Source organism: Tachyglossus aculeatus, chromosome 16 (assembly GCF_015852505.1).
Source record: "Tachyglossus aculeatus isolate mTacAcu1 chromosome 16, mTacAcu1.pri, whole genome shotgun sequence".
Taxonomy (NCBI): domain Eukaryota; kingdom Metazoa; phylum Chordata; class Mammalia; order Monotremata; family Tachyglossidae; genus Tachyglossus; species Tachyglossus aculeatus.
Window position 1 is genome coordinate 3,239,688 of NC_052081.1, and position 16,926 is coordinate 3,256,613.

General features: G+C 47.3%; 1 protein-coding gene across 1 annotated transcript in view; it reads left to right on the forward strand.

The window, feature by feature from the left end:
* IGSF11 (immunoglobulin superfamily member 11) overlaps nucleotides 1–16,926 on the forward strand; it is a 63,036-nt gene that overhangs the window by 19,903 nt on the left and 26,207 nt on the right. The gene's annotated exons all lie outside the window — the stretch shown is intronic.

Below are 16,926 nucleotides of genomic sequence, written 5' to 3' on the forward strand. Positions count from 1 at the left end.
TCGGTTTCAAGGCCCTCCGTGGGCCGGGCTCCTGGGTCCGGCGGGCTCCCTTCTCCCCCTCGCCTTCGCCCACTGTCCGGCCTTCACCCCTCCCGGCCTCCGGAACGGCGATAATAATGGGAATAATCGTGGGATTCGTTAAACGCTTACTATGGGCTGGCCTAATAATAAATATAATGGTATTTAAGCGCTTACTATGTGCCAAGCCCTGTTCTAAGAGCTGGAGTAATAATAATAATAATAACAGTGGTGGTATTTGTTAAACTTACTATGCGCCAAGCGCTGTTCTAAGAGCTGGAGTAATAATAGTAATAATAATAGTGATGATATTTGTTAAACTTACTATGCGCCAAGCGCTGTTCTAAGAGCTGGAGTAATAATAGTAATAATAATAGTGATGATATTGGTTAAGCGCTTGAGCTGGAGTAATAATAACAGTGATGGTATTTGTTAAACTTACTATGTGCCAAGCGCTGTTCTAAGCGCTGGAGTAATAATAATAACAACAGTGATGGTATTTGTTAAACTTACTAGGCGCCAAGCACTGTTCTAAGCGCTGGGGTGATAATAATAATGGTGATGGTATTGGTTCAGCGCTTACTATGTGCCAAGCACTGTTCTAAGCACTGGGGTAATAATAATAATAATAGTGATGGTATTGATTAAGCGCTTACTAGGCGCCAAGCACTGTTCTAAGCGCTGGGGTAATAATAATAATAGCGATGGTATTGGTTAAGCGCTTACTATGTGCCAAGCACTGTTCTAAGCGCTGGAGTAATAATAATAATAGTGATGGTATTGGTTCAGCGCTTATTATGCGCCAAGCACTGTTTTAAGTGTTGGGGTAATAATAATAACGATGGTATTGGTTAAGCGCTATGTGCCAAGCACTGTTCTAAGCCCTGAGGTAATAATAATAATAATGATGGTATTTGTTAAGCGCTTACTATGTGCCAAGCACTGTTCTAAGCCCTGAGGTAATAATAATAATAATGATGGTATTTGTTAAGCGCTTACTATGCGCCAAGCACTGTTCTAAGCACTGGGGTAATAATAATAAGAGTGATGTTATTGGTTAAGCGCTTGTTATGTGCCAAGCACTGTACTAAGCGCTGGGGTAATAATAATAAGAGTGATGTTGTATTGGTTAAGTGCTTACTATGTGCCAAGCACTGTTCTAAGCACTGGAGTAATAATAATAATAATAATAATAATAATAGTGATGATATTGGTTAAGCGCTTACTATGCACCAAGTACTGTTCTAAGCATTGGGGTAATAATAATAATAATAGCGATGGTATTGGTTCAGTGCTTACTATGTGCCAAGCACTGTTCTAAGCACTGGGGTAATAGTAATAATAATGATGGTATTTGTTAAGCGCTTACTATGTGCCAAGCACTGTTCTAAACACTGTGGTAATAATAATAATAGTGATGATATTGGTTAAGTGCTTACTATGCACCAAGTACTGTTCTAAGCATTGGGGTAATAATAATAATAATAGCGATGGTATTGGTTCAGTGCTTACTATGTGCCAAGCACTGTTCTAAGCACTGGGGTAATAATAATAATAATGATGGTATTTGTTAAGCGCTTACTATGTGCCAAGCACTGTTCTAAACACTGTGGTAATAATAATAATAGTGATGGTATTGGTTAAGCGCTTACTATGTGCCAAGCACTGTTCTAAGCACTGGGGTAATAATAATAATAATGATGGTATTGGTTAAGTGCTTACTATGTGCCAAGCACTGTTCTAAGCACTGGGGTAATAATAATAATAATAATGATGGTATTTGTTAAGTGCTTACTATGCGCCAAGCACTGTTCTAAGCGCTGGGGTAATAATAATAAGAGTGATGTTATTGGTTAAGCACTTACTATGTGCCAAGCACTGTTCTAAGCACTGGGGTAATAATAATAAGAGTGATGGTATTGGTTAAGCACTTACTATGCGCCAAGCACTGTTCTAAGCACTGGGGTAATAATAATAATAGCGATGGTATTGGTTCAGCGCTTACTATGCACCAAGCACTGTTCTAAGCACTGGGGTAATAATAATAATAGCGATGGTATTGGTTAAGTGCTTACTATGCACCAAGCACTGTTCTAAGCACTGGTGTAATAATAATAATAGCGATGGTATTGGTTAAGTGCTTACTATGTGCCAAGCACTGTTCTAAGCACTGGCGTAATAATAATAATGATAGTATTGGTTAAGCACTTACTATGCGCCAAGCACTGTTCTAAGCACTGGGGTAATAATAATAATAATGATGTATTTGTTAAGCGCTTACTATGTGCCAAGCACTGTTCTAAGCACTGGGGTAATAATAATAATAATGATGGTATTTGTTAAGCGCTTACTATGCGCCAAGCACTGTCCTAAGCGCTGGGGAGGTCCCCCTTCTAGACTGTGAGCTCACTGTTGGTTAGGGACCATCTCCATATGTTGCCAACTTGTACTTCCCAAGCGCTTAGTCCAGTGCTCTGCACACAGTAAGCGCTCAATAAATACAATTGATTGATTGATTCTCTAAAAAAAAGAAATGGGGCCCATCTTAGGGCACGGATCCGTAAGCGCTCAGTACAGCCGACCGCCTGCCGGAGGCCTGGACCGGCCGAGGGCCATCTTGGGAAAGCGAGGCCCGACCCGGTGAAGGGGGCCTGATTTCCATGTGAATATGGTCGGTCGGCATTTTCCTGCCCAAACTTCCCCGCAGAGGAGCCGGGAGAACAAGGAGGCCTCTGTCTTCCTGGTGAATGTCCGGCCGGGATCCGGGATCAATGGGGCCTTTATTCCGCCCTCCCCCGGAGTCGGGACATGATGGGAGTAATGGGCTCCTTCAATAGAGAGCCCCTCCATTCCCTCCCCCCCCATTCCCACATCCCCGCAACAATCCCGGCCTGTATTCTCCGGGGCCTCACTCACGCCCGGACCGTTGGGAAAGTCGAATACGCCGGTCCCCGGCCCCTTCTAGACCATGAGCCCGCTGTCGGGTAGGGACCGTCTCTAGATGTTGCCAACTTGGACTTCCCAAGCGCTTAGTACAGTGCTCTGCACACAGTAAGCGCTCAGTAAATTGGTCCCCGTCCCCTTCTAGACCGTGAGCCCGCTGTTGGGTAGGGACTGTCTCTAGATGTTGCCAACTTGGACTTCCCAAGCGCTTAGTACAGTGCTCTGTACACAGTAAGCGCTCAGTAAATTGGTCCCTGTCCCCTTGTAGACCGTGAGCCCACTGTCGGGTAGGGACCGTCTCTAGATGTTGCCAACTTGGACTTCCCAAGCGCTTAGTACAGTGCTCTGCACACAGTAAGCGCTCAGTAAATTGGTCCCCGTCCCCTTCTAGACCGTGAGCCCGCTGTTGAGTAGGGACCGTCTCTAGATGTTGCCAACTTGGACTTCCCAAGCGCTTAGTACAGTGCTCTGCACACAATAAGCGCTCAGTAAATTGGTCCCCCTCCCCTTCTAGACTGTGAGCCCGCTGTTGGGTAGGGACCGTCTCTAGATGTTGCCAACTTGGACTTCCCAAGCGCTTAGTACAGTGCTCTGTACACAGTAAGCGCTCAGTAAATTGGTCCCCATCCCCCTCTAGACTGTGAGCCCGCTGTTGCATAGGGACCGTCTCTAGATGTTGCCAACTTGGACTTCCCAAGCGCTTAGTACAGTGCTCTGCACACAGTAAGCGCTCAGTAAATTGGTCCCCGTCCCCTTCTAGACTGTGAGCCCGCCGTTGGGTAGGGACCGTCTCTATATGTTGCCAACTTGGACTTCCCAAGCGCTTAGTCCAGTGCTCTGCACACAGTAAGCGCTCAGTAAATACGATTGATTGATTGAGGGGCACGAAGACTCTTCCCAGTTTATCTGCCAGCGCTCAGAACAGTGCTTGGCACGTAGTAAGCACTTAACAAATGCCATCATTATTCATTCACTCATTCAGTCGTATTCATTCATTCATTCAATCGTATTTATTGAGCGCTTACTGTGTGCAGAGCACTGGACTAAGCGCTTGGGAATTCCAGGTTGGCAACATCTAGAGACGGTCCCTACCCAACAAAGGGCTCATAGTCTAGAAGGGGGAGACGGACAACAAAACAGAACATGTAGACAGGTGTCAAACCGTCAGAACAAATCAATCAATCAATCAATCGTATTTATTGAGCACTTACTGTGTGCAGAGCACTGGACTAAGCGCTTGGGAAGTCCAAGTCGGCAACATCTAGAGACGGTCCCTACCCAACAGTGGGCTCACAGTCTAGAAGGGGGAGACGGACAGCAAAACAAAACATGTAGACGGGTGTCAAAACCGTCAGAACAAATGGAATTAAAGCTACATGCACATCATTAACAAAAGAAATACAATAGTAAATATTCATTCATTCACTCAATCGTATTTATTGAGCGCTTACTGTGTGCAGAGCACTGGACTAAGTGCTTGGGAAGTCCAAGTCGGCAACATCTAGAGACGGTCCCTGCCCAACAAGGGGCTCACAGTCTAGAAGGGGGAGACGGACAGCAAAACAAAACATATAGACAGGTGTCAAAACCGTCAGAACAAATCAATCAATCAATCAATCGTATTTATTGAGCGCTTACTGTGTGCAGAGCACTGTACTAAGCGCTTGGGAAGTACAAGTTGGCAACATATAGAGACAGTCCCTACCCAACAGTGGGCTCACAGTCTAGAAGGGGGAGACAGACAACAAAACAGAACATGTAGACGGGTGTCAAAACCTTCAGAACAAATGGAATTAAAGCTACGTGCACATCATTAACAAAAGAAATACAATAGTAAATATTCATTCATTCAGTCGTATTTATTGAGCGCTTACTGTGTGCAGAGCACTGGACTAAGCCCTTGGGAAGTCCAAGTTGGCAACATCTAGGGACGGTCCCTACCCAACAACGGGCTCACGGTCTAGAAGGGGGGTTCACGGTCTAAGAAGGAGGGAGGACAGGGATTGACTCCCCATTTTGCAGGCGAGGGAACTGAGGACCGGGAAATCAATCAATCAATCAATCAATCGTATTTATTGAGCCCTTACTGTGTGCAGAGCACTGGACTAAGCGCTTGGGAAGTCCAAGTTGGCAACATATAGAGACAGTCCCTACCCAACAGTGGGCTCACAGTCTAAAAGGGGGGAGACAAAGAACAAAACCAAACATACTAACAAAATAAAATAAATAGAATAGGGAAAGGGAAATGACCCGCCGGAGGTCACGCGGCGGGCAAGCGACGAAGCCGGGATTCGAACCCAGGTCCCCTGACGGCCAGGCTCTTTCCACCAGGCCGCCCCGCTTCTTGCCCACTGGCTTTTCCTTTCCATCCTGGGGCCGCTTCAGAAAGAGTTACCCAAAGCGGGTGGGAGGAAGGGCTATTTTGAGGATGGGGGTTTTAGATTACGCCCTCCTGAAGAAGCAGCTCCCTTAGTATTCCAAAAATTCCCCGGAAATATTGGTGGGATGTGGGTGGGGAAGGGACAGGGAACGGTCCTCTGGACGGAGGGGGTTGGGAAGGGGCAGCTGGGCAGGGATTGTCTCTCTTTAATGGTGAATTGTACTTTCCAGGCGCTCAGTACAGGGGCTGTGCACACAGTAAGCGCTCAATAAGTGCAGAGAAGCAGCGTGGCTCAGTGGAAAGAGCCCGGGCTTTGGAGTCAGAGGTCATGGGTTCAAATCCCGGCTCCGCCAGTTGTCAGCTGGGTGACTTTGGGCAAGTCACTTCACTGGTTTTGTTGTCTGTCTCCCCCTTTTAGACTGTGAGCCCACTGTTGGGTAGGGACCGTCTCTAGATGTTGCCAATTTGGACTTCCCAAGCGCTTAGTACAGTGCTCTGCACACAGTAAGCGCTCAGTAAATTGGTTCCCGTCCCCTTCTAGACTGTGAGCCCACTGTTGGGTAGGGACCGTCTCTATATGTTGCCAACTTGGACTTCCCAAGCGCTTAGTAGAGTGCTCTGCACACAGTAAGTGCTCAATAAATACAATTGATTGATTGATTGATTCTCTGGGCCTCAGTTCCCTCATCTGGAAAATGGGGATGAGTCAATCAATCAATCAGTCGCATTTATTGAGTGCTTACAGTGTACAGAGCACTGTACTAAGCGCTTGGGAAGTCCAAGTTGGCAACATATAGAGACGGTCCCTACCCAACAGCGGGCTCACAGTCTAGAAGGGGGAGACAGAGAACAAACCAAACATATTAACAAAATAAAATAAATAGAATAGACATGTACAAGTAAAATAAATAAATAAATAGAGTAATAAATCCGTACAAGCATATATACAGGTGCTGTGGGGAAGGGAAGGAGGGAAGGCGGGGGGATGAAGACGGGGAGGAGGGGATGAAGACTGTGAGCCCCCCCGGGGGACAACCCCATCACCTTGTAACCTCCCCAGCGCTTAGAACAGTACTTTGCACATAGTAAGCGCTTAATAAATGCCATTAAAGAAAATAAATAAGTACGATTGAATGAATGAATGACTCTCTCATTCACTCATTCATTCAGTCGTATTTATTGAGTGCTTACTGTGTGCAGAGCACTGTACTAAGCGCTTGGGAAGTACAAGTCGGCAACATATAGAGACGGTCCCTACCCAACAACGGGCTCACCGTCTAGAAGGGGGAGACGGACAACAAAACCTGTTTTGCTTTGTTTTATTATGCTTAATAAGTGTGGTTGAGTGAACAATCCATTCAGATAATAATAATGATGGTACTTGTTAAGCACTTACTTTGTGCCAAGCGCTGTTTTTTTTTTGTTTTTTTTATAATGGCATTTATTAAGCGCTTACTACGTGCAAAGCACTGTTCTAAGCGCCAGGGGGATACAAGGTAATCAGGTTGTCCCACGTGGGGCTCACAGTCTTAATCCCCATTTTACAGATGAGGCAACTGAGGCAGCGCGGCCTAGGAGCACTGGGAGTCGGGAGTCCCTCGTTCTTAATCCCTGCCCTGACACTTGCCTGCAGTATGACCTTGGGCCAGTCATTTCCTTTTTTTCTTTTTTTAGTGGCATTTGTTAAGCACTCAGTATGAGTTGATCACTATTTTAAGTGCTTTGCACATAGTAAGCGCTTAATAAATGCCATTATTATTATTATTAAGTGCTGGGGTACACTGGAGTTTGTTGTGGGCTGGTAATGTGTCTGTTATACTGTCCTCTCCCAACGCTGTTATTATTATTAATATTACTATTATTATTATTACTGTGGGGAAGGGACCACGGTTGTCAGGCCGAAGAGGTTGAAGAACACTTACTGTGTGCAGAGCTCTGTATTAAGCACTTGGGAGAGTTGAAAACAACGGAATTGGCGGGGTACGGTCCCTTCCCACCGTGCTTAATAACCTATTATGATTATTATTACTATTATTATTTCTGGGGAAAAGGGGGCCACAGGTGGGGCGCGGGGGAGCCCCGTACTAAGCACTTGGGTGATAGACACAGAATTGATAGGCACGTTCCTTGCCCTCGTCGCTTAACAAATACTCATTATTATTATTACTATTAATATTATTATTATTGTTGTTATTACTGAGGGCAAGGAGCCCCCGGGATGGAGGGTTGGAGAGGTCTAAAGGATCCGAGCAAGAAATGGAGCATGAATTCAGACAAAAGATCAGTTTGGCCTGAGCTTCACTGAGCCGTCCGGGCGTTTGACCGGGAACCAGTTCTCCTCGGACTGAATCACCGCCAATTCCCATCAATACCAATTACAGCCTTGCTAATTAAAAAACCGGCCTTCCCAAAGGGCATCTTTTTTAAAAATTCATTCAATCAATTGTATTTATCAAGCACTTACTATTATTATTATTATTACTGAGGTATTTGTTAAGCGCTTACTACTACTACTACTAATAATAACGATGGCACTTATTAAGAGCTTACTATGTGCAAAGCACTGTAAAAAACCGGCCTTCCCAAAGGGCATCTTTTTTAAAAATTCATTCAATCAATTGTATTTATCAAGTACTTACTATTATTATTATTATTATTACTGAGGTATTTGTTAAGCGCTTACTACTACTAATAATAATAATGATGGCACTTATTAAGAGCTTACTATGTGCAAAGCACTGTAAAAAACTGGCCTTCCCAAAGGGCATCTTTTTTAAAAATTCATTCAATCAATTGTATTTATCAAGCACTTACTATTATTATTATTATTACTGAGGTATTTGTTAAGCGCTTACTACTACTACTACTAATAATGATGGCACTTATTAAGAGCTTACTATGTGCAAAGCACTGTTCTAAGCGCTGGAATAATGATGATGGCATTTATTAAGAGCTTACTATGTGCAAAGCACCGTTCTAAGCACTGGGGAGGGTACAAGGTGATCAGGTTGTCCCCCGGGGGGCTCACAGTCTTCACCCCCATTTTCCAGATGAGGTCACTGAGGCCCAGAGAAGTGAGGTGACTTGCCCAACGTCACCCAAATGACAATTGGCAGAGCCGGGATTTGAACCCATGACCTCTGACTCTGAAGCCCAGGCTCTTTCCAATCAATCCATCAATCAATCGTATTTATTGAGCGCTTACTGTGTGCAGAGCACTGTACTAAGCGCTTGGGAAATCCAAGTTGGCAACATATAGAGACAGTCCCTACCCAACAGTGGGCTCACAGTCTAAAAGGGGGAGACAGAGAACAAAACCAAACATACTAACAAAATAAAATAAAATAAAATAAAACATACTAACAAAATAAAACATACTAACAAAATAAAATAAAATAAAATAAAACATACTAACAAAATAAAACATACTAACAAAATAAAATAAAACGCTGCTTCTCCATGCGCTTACTATGTGCCGAGCACTGTTTTAAGCGCCGGGGAGGATACAAGGTAATCAGGTTGTTCCACGTAGGGCTCTCAGTCTTCATCCCCATTTGACAGATGAGGTAACTGAGGCACAGGGAATAATAATAATGATGGTATTTGATAAGCGCTTACTATGTGCCGAGCACCATTCTAAGCTCCGGGGGAGATACAAGGTCATTGGGTTGTCCCACGTGGGGCTCAAAGTCTTCATCCCCACTTGACAGATGAGGTAACTGAGGCACAGGGAATAATAATAATGATGGTATTTGATAAGCACTTACTAAGTGGCGAGCACTGTTATAAGCGCCGGGGGAGATACGAGGTCATCGGGTTGTCCCATGTGGGGCTCATTCATTGGAGGAGCTGCTGTGGCTCAGTGGAAAGAGCCCGGGCTTTGGAGTCAGAGGTCATGGGTTCAAATCCCAGCTCTGCCAACTGTCAGCTGTGTGACTTTGGGCAAGTCACTTCACTTCTCTGGGCCTCAGTTACCTCATCTGTCAAATGGGGATTAAAATTGTGAGCCCCCCCGTGGGACAACCTGATCACCTTGTAACCTCCCCAGCGCTTAGAACAGTGCTTTGCACGTAGTAAGCGCTTAACAAATACCGACATTATTATTATTATTATTATTCCCACTTGACAGATGAGGGAACTGAGGCCCAGAGAGGTTAAGTGGCTCGCCAAAGGTCACACAGCAGAAAAGCGGAGGAGCCGGGATTAGAGCTCACGTCCTCGGACTCCCAAGCCCGGGCTCTCGCCACTAAGCCACGCTGCTCGTGTGCCGAGCACTGTACTGAGCGACTGGGAAAGTACAATCCCACCTTAAGGAGTGACAATCCCTCTTTATGTACAGAGCATGGAGTCACTCTGCTAACACCTGTTATCCGTTCCAATCCCTGGACCTTTTGGGAGACATCTTTTGAGAAGTGGCCCAGCAGAAAGAGCCCGGGCCCGAGAGTCAGAAGGACCTGGGTTCTAATCCCGGCTCTGCCCCTTGTCCGCGGTGTGACCTTGGACAAATCACTTCCCTTCTCTGGGCCTCGGTTCCCTCACCTGTCAAATGGGGATCAAGACTGTGAGGTGTGGAGGCAGGGACCGTGTCCAACCGGATGATCTTTTATTTACCCCAGCGCTTAGCACAGTGCCTGGCGTATAGCGCATAACAAATACCACAATTATTATTATTATGAAAGGGGTGCGAGCCCCCTTACCCCACTCTTCTTTCTCTTCTTTATTCTGCCTTTAAAAATAGTATTGGGTTTTGGGGGGGTTTTGTTGGTTTGCTTGCCGCCCTGAGGAAGAGTAGGCTTAGAGCACGGACCTGACACAGAACAGTTGGGATTTGGTTAATCGGCTTAGAAATACATTAATCGGAGGATCAGATGCTGTCGACAGTGCCCAGCCTCACCCTCACCCCTGCCCCGCCACCGACATCGCCTCTCTTCTTCTTCCCGTTGGCCCCTGTCTCCTCTTCCTCCATCCCCTCCTCTTACTCCTTCTCTACCTCCTCCTGTTCCTCCCCTTTCTCCTCCGTCTCCTCTTTGTCCCCTTCTCCTCTTTCTTCTCCTCCATCTCCCCTTTCTCCCTCTCCTTCTCCATCTCCTTCTCTTCCTCCCCTTTCCCCTTCTCCTCCTCCCCTTTTCCCCCTTTCTCCTTCTCCACCTGTTCCTCCATCTCCTTCTCTCTCTCTCCTTTCTCCTCCTCCTCTTCTTTCTCCTCTTTCCCCTCCGTCTCCTCTTTCTTCTCCTTCTCCTCCTTCTCCTCTTCTTTCTCCCCTTTCTCTTCCTCTTCTTTCTCCTCCATCTCCTCTTTCTTCTCCTCCTCCCCTTTCTCCATCTCCTCCTCCATCTCCTCCTCCTCTTTCTCCCCTTTCCCCTACTCCTCTTTTCTCCCTTTCCCCTACTCCACCTCCTCCCTTTTTTCCTCCTCCTCTTTTCCCCTTTTCCCCCTTTCTCCTTCTCCATCACCTTCTCCATCTCCTTTATCTTCTTTATCGTTCTCTCCATCTCTTCTTTCTTCTCCTCCATCTCCCCTTTCTCCATCTCCTCCTCTCTCTCCCTTTTTCCCTTCTCCTCCTCTTTTCCCCCTTGCCCTCTTCCTCCTCCTCCACCTCCTCCTCCATCTCGTCTTTTCTCCCTTTTCTCTTCCTTCTCCCCCATCTCCCCTTTCTCCATCTCCTCCTCCTCCTCTTCCTCCCCTTTCCCCTTCTCCTCCTCTTTTTCCCCCTTTCCCCTTCCTCCTTCTCCACCTCCTCCTCCATCTCCTCTTTTCTCCCTTTTCTCCTCCATCTCCCCCTTCTCTTCCTTCTCCTCCATCTCCCTTCTCCATCTCCTCCTCCTCCTCCTCTCTATCCCCTTTCCCCTTCTCCTCCTCTTTTTCCCCTTCCTCCTCCTCTTTCTCCACCTCCTCCTCTTTATTCCTTCTCCTCCTCTTCTTCTCCCTCTCCTGTCTCCTCCTCCATTTCCTCCTCTTCCTCTCTCTCCCCTTTTTCCTCCTCCTCTTTTTCCCCTTTCTCCTCCTCCGTCTCCCCTTTCTCCATCTCCTCCTCTTTCTCCCCTTTCCCCTTCTCCTCTTCTTTCTCCTCGTTCTTCTCCTTCTCTTTCGTATCTTTCTTCTCCATCTCCCCTTTCTCCTTCTCCAACTCCCCTTTCTCCATCTTCTCCTCTTTCTCCCTTCCCCTTCTCCTCCTCTTTCTTCCCTTCCCCCTTCTCCTTTTTTCCCACTTTTTCTCCTTCCTCCTTCTCCTTCTCCCATCTCCTCTTTCTCCTCCTTCTCCTCGTCTCTTCTTTTTCTCCTCCTTCTCTTCTTTTTCTCCTCCTCCTCCCCCTTTCTCCTCCTCCTCTCTTTCACCCTTTCCCCTTTCTCCTTCTCCACCTCCTCCTCTTTCTCCTCTTTTTCCTCCTCCTCCTTTCTCCTCTTCTCCTTTCTTCTCTTTCTCCTCCTTCTCCTTCCCCTCTGTCTCCTCCTCTTTCTCTTCTTCTCCTTTCTTCTCTTTCTCCTTTCCCTCTGTCTCCTCCTCCATTTCCTCCTCCTCCTCCCCCCTTCTCCTCCTCCTCCTCTTTCTCCCCTTTTCTCCTCCTCTCTTTCTCCTCCATCTCCTCTTTCTTCCCCTTCTCCTCTTTCTTCTCCTCCATCTCCCCTTTCTCCCTCTCCTTCTCCATTTATTGAGCGCTTACTGTGTGTGGAGCATTGTACTGAGCTCTCATAAAAGTGCTTAGTAGTAATAATAATGAATGTATTTCTTAAGCACTTACTATGTGCGAAGCACTGTTCTAAGCACTGGGGTAGATACGAGGTCATCAGGTTGTCCCACGTGGGGCTCAAAGTCTTAAGTCACTGCTCTCTTCTGAGCGCTTTGTACAGTACAAGTTAGTACAGTTCTGAGCTCTTAGTACAGGGCTTTGCACACGGTAAGAAGCAGTATGGCTTAGTGGAAAGAGCTCGGGCTCTGGAGTCGGAAGTCGTGGGTTCTAATCCCGGCTCTGCCACTTGTCAGCTGTGTGACTTTGGGCAAGTCACTTAACTTTTCTGGGCCTCAGTTCCCCCAAATGTGAAATGGGGATTAAGACCGTGAGCCCCACATGGGACAGACACAGTGTCCACCAGATTTTACTAAGAGTGCTTACTTACTAAGCGCTTACTGTACTGAGCGCTTAGTCCAGTGCTCTGCACACAGTAAGCACTCAATAAATACGATTGAATGAATTGAATGAATTTGCTTGTATCCACTCCAACACTTAATATAGTGCCCGGCACATAGTAAGCGCTTAACAAATACCGTCATTATTATTCATAATTATAACCGTGTATTTTATGGTATAATTAGAATTAATAATATTTATGGTGATTTAATTATTGTTAGTATTATGCCATGCGGCTTCCCATGTGGGCAGGGAACGTGTCGACCAACTCTGTTGTTTTGCCTTCTCCCAAGCGCCCTGTACAGTGCTCCGCACACGGTCAGCGCTCAATCCCAGCTCCTCCAGTTGTCAGCTGTGTGACTTGGGGCCAGTCACTTCACTTCTCTGGGCCTCAGTTCCCTCATCTGGAAAATGGGGATGAAGCCCGTGAGCCCCCCGGGGGACAACCTGATCGCCTTGTAACCCCCCCAAAGCTTAGAACAGTGCTTTTCACGTAGTAAGCGCTTAATAAATGCCATTATTATCATTATTATTATTATTATTATTGTTAATAAATACCACTGATTGATGGATTGATTGATCGACTATAAGCAGGCCGGATTTTTCCCCCATCCCCCGGCAGGGGGCGCTGGTGCCATTACTTTCCCGGTGACGGGGCTCCCTCTGGTGGACAGAGCGTGCAACAGCCGCAGCCACCGCAAGCAGTTCATTCATTCATTCATTCAATGGTATTTATTGAGCGCTTACTGCGTGCAGAGCACTGTACTAAGCGCTTGGGAAGTCCAAGTTGGCAACATATACAGACGGACCCTACCCAACAGCGGGCTCACAGTCCAGAAGGGGAGGACGGACGAGAAAACAAAACATGGAGACAGGTGTCAAACCCGTGCTGAGCACTTACCACCGCACTATGGATGAGACAAAATAATAATTCATACTGATGATATTTGTTAAGCGCTTACTATGTGCCAAGCGCCGTTCTAAGCGCTGAGGGACAAGGTAATCAGGTAGTCCCACGTGGGGCGTGCGGTCTTCACCCCCATTTTCCAGATGAGGGAACTGAGGCCCAGAGAAGTGAAGGGACTTGAAGTGACTCCGCCCAAGGTCATCCAGCAGACCAGCGGCGGAGTCAGGATTAGAACCCACGACCTTCTGACTCCCAGAATTCCCTGTGTACTACGCCAGGCTGCTTCTCCTGATGGAGAAGCAGTGTGGCCTGGGAATCAGAAGGGCCTGGGTTCATTCATTCATTTATTGAGCGCTTACTGTGTGCAGAGCACTGGACTAAGCGCTTGGGAAGTCCAAGTTGGCAACATCTAGAGACGGTCCCTACCCGACAGTGGGCTCACGGTCTAGAAGGGGGAGGCAGAGAACAAAACCAAACATACTAACAAAATAATACGTTCATCCCGGCTCCGACCCAGGTCTGCTGGGTGACCTTGGACAAGTCACTTCACTTCTCTGGGCCTCGGTTCCCTCATCTGGAAAATGGGGATGAAGTCCTGGAGCCCCATGTGGGGCAGGGACTGTATCCAACCCGATTAGCTTGTATCAACCCTAGCAACTCGAACAGCGCTTGGCACATAGTAAGTGCTTAACAAATACCATCATTATTATTCTAATCCCGGCCCTGCCACGCAATAATAATAATAATAATAATAATGATAATGGCAATTATTCATCATCATCATCATCATCAATCGTATTTATTGAGCGCTTACTATGTGCAGAGCACTGTACTAAGCGCTTGGGAAGTACAAATTGGCAACATATAGAGACAGTCCCTCCCCAACAGTGGGCTCACAGTCTAAAAGGGGTAGACAGAGAACAAAACCAAACATACTAACAAAATAAAATAAATAGAATAGATATGTACAAATAAATTAAATAAATAAATAGAGAAAAAAAATTTGTACAAACATATATACATATATACAGGTGCTGTGGGGAAGGGAGGGAGGTAAGATGTGGGGATGGAGAGGGGGATGAGGGGGAGAGGAAGGAAGGGGCTCAGTCTGGGAAGGCCTACTGGAGGAGGTGAGCTCTCAGCAGGGCCTTGAAGGGAGGAAGAGAGCTAGTTTGGCGGATGGGCAGAGGGATTGGGGGCATTCCAGGCCAGGGGGATGACGTGGGCCGGGGGTCGATGGCGGGACAGGCGAGAGCGAGGTACGGGGAGGAGATTAGTGGCGGAGGAGCGGAGGGTGCGGGCTGGGCTGGAGAAGGAGAGAAGGGAGGTGAGGGAGGAGGGGGCGAGGGGATGGATGGACAGCCTGGAAGCCCAGGGTGAGGAGTTTCTGCCTGATGCGCAGATTGATTGGTAGCCACTGGAGATTTTTGAGGAGGGGAGTGATATGCCCAGAGCGTTTCTGGACAAAGATGATCCGGGCAGCAGCATGAAGTATGGATTGAAGTGGAGAGAGACACGAGGATGGGAGATCAGAGAGAAGGCTGACGCAGTAGTCCAGACGGGATAGGATGAGAGCTTGAATGAGCAGGGGAGCGGTTGGGATGGAGAGGAAAGGGCGGATCTTGGCGATGTTGCGGAGCTGAGACCGGCAGGTTTTGGTGACGGCTTGGATGTGAGGGGTGAATGAGAGAGCGGAGTCGAGGATGTCACCGAGGGTGCGGGCTTGGGAGACGGGAAGGATGGTAGTGCCGTCAACGGAGATGGGAAAGTCAGGAAGAGGGTAAGGTTTGGGAGGGAAGACAAGGAGTTCAGTCTTCGACATGTTGAGCTTTAGGTGGCGGGCGGACATCCAGATGGAGATGTCCTGAAGGCAGGAGGAGATGCGAGCCTGGAGGGAGGGAGGGGGAGAGAGCAGGGGCAGAGATGGAGATCTGGGTGTCATCAGCGTAGAGATGATAGTTGAAGCTGTTTTCCCCCAGGGGGTCCTTGTTAGTTTGGAATCCTGATAGGGTACATGAATGGCCTCTTTACTCTTATCTCCCAGGGTACTTAATACATTGCCAAGTGTCAAAAGTCCACAGTTGATAGAAATTCCTTCTTTGTTGCTCTCTCCTGTTCATTTTAATCTCTCTGATCCTGGAAGTCGCTTACTATATGCAAAGCACCGTTCTAAGCGCTGGGGAGGTTACAAGGTGATCAGGTTGTCCCACGGGGGGGCTCACAGTCTTAATCCCCATTTTCCAGATGAGGGAACTGAGGCCCAGAGAAGTGAAGTGACTTGCCTGCTGTGTCTGCTGTGTGACCTTGGGCAAGTCACTTCACTTGTCTGGGCCTCAGTCCCCTCATCTTAGAGAAGCAGCGTGACTCAGAGGAAAGAGCCCGGGCTTGGGAGTCAGAGGTCATGGGTTCTAATCCTGGCTCCACCACTTGTCAGCTGTGGGACTTTGGGCAAGTCACTTCACTTCTCTGGGCCTCAGTTCCCTCATCTGTAAAATGGGGATGAAGACTGTGAGACCCCGTGGGACACCCTGATCACCTTGTAACCTCCCCAGCGCTTAGAACAGTGCTTAGCACATAGTAAGTGCTTAATAAATGCCATTATTATTATTATTATTCTCTGGGCCTCGGTTACCTCATCTGTAAAATGGGGACAACCTGTTCACCTTGTAACCTCCCCAGTGCTTAGAACAGTGCTTGGCACATAGCAAGCACTTAATAAATGCCATTATTATTATTATTATTATTGTTATTCTCTGGGCCTCAGTTGCCTCATCTGTCAAATGGGGATGAAGACTGTGAGCCCCCCCGTGGGACAACCCGTTCACCTTGTAACCTCCCCAGCGCTTAGAACAGTGCTGGGCACATAGGGAAGCAGCGTGGCCCAGTGGAAAGAGCCCGGGCTTTGGAGTCAGAGGTCATGGGTTCCAATCCCGGCCCCTCCACTTGTCAGCTGGGTGGCTTTGGGCAAGTCACTTCACTTCTCTGGGCCTCAGTTCCCTCATCTGTAAAATGGGGATTAAAACTGTGAGCCCCCTGTGGGACAACCTGATCACCTTGTAACCTCCCCAGCGCTTAGAAAAGTGCTTTGCGCATAGTAAGCACTTAACAAATACCGACATTATTATTATTATTATTAATCAATAATAATCAAAATTAGGGGAAGCAGCGTGGCTCAGTGGAAAGAGCCCGGGCTTTGGAGTCAGAGGTCATGGGTTCTAAATCCCGGCTCCGCCACTTGTCAGCTGGGTGACTCTGGGCAAGTCACTTCACTTCTCTGGGCCTCAGTTCCCTCATCTGGAAAATGGGGATGAAGTCTGTGAGCCCCACGGGGGACAACCTCATCACCTTGTATCCTCCCCAGTGCTTAGAACAGTGCTTGGCATATAGTAAGTGCTTAACAAATGCCACCATTATTTTTATTATTATTATTAATCAATAATAATCAAAATTAGGGGAAGCAGCGTGGCTCAGTGGAAAGAGCCCGGGCTTTGGAGTTAGAGGTCACGGGTTCAAATCCCGGCTCCGCCACTTCATCATCAGTCGTGTTTATT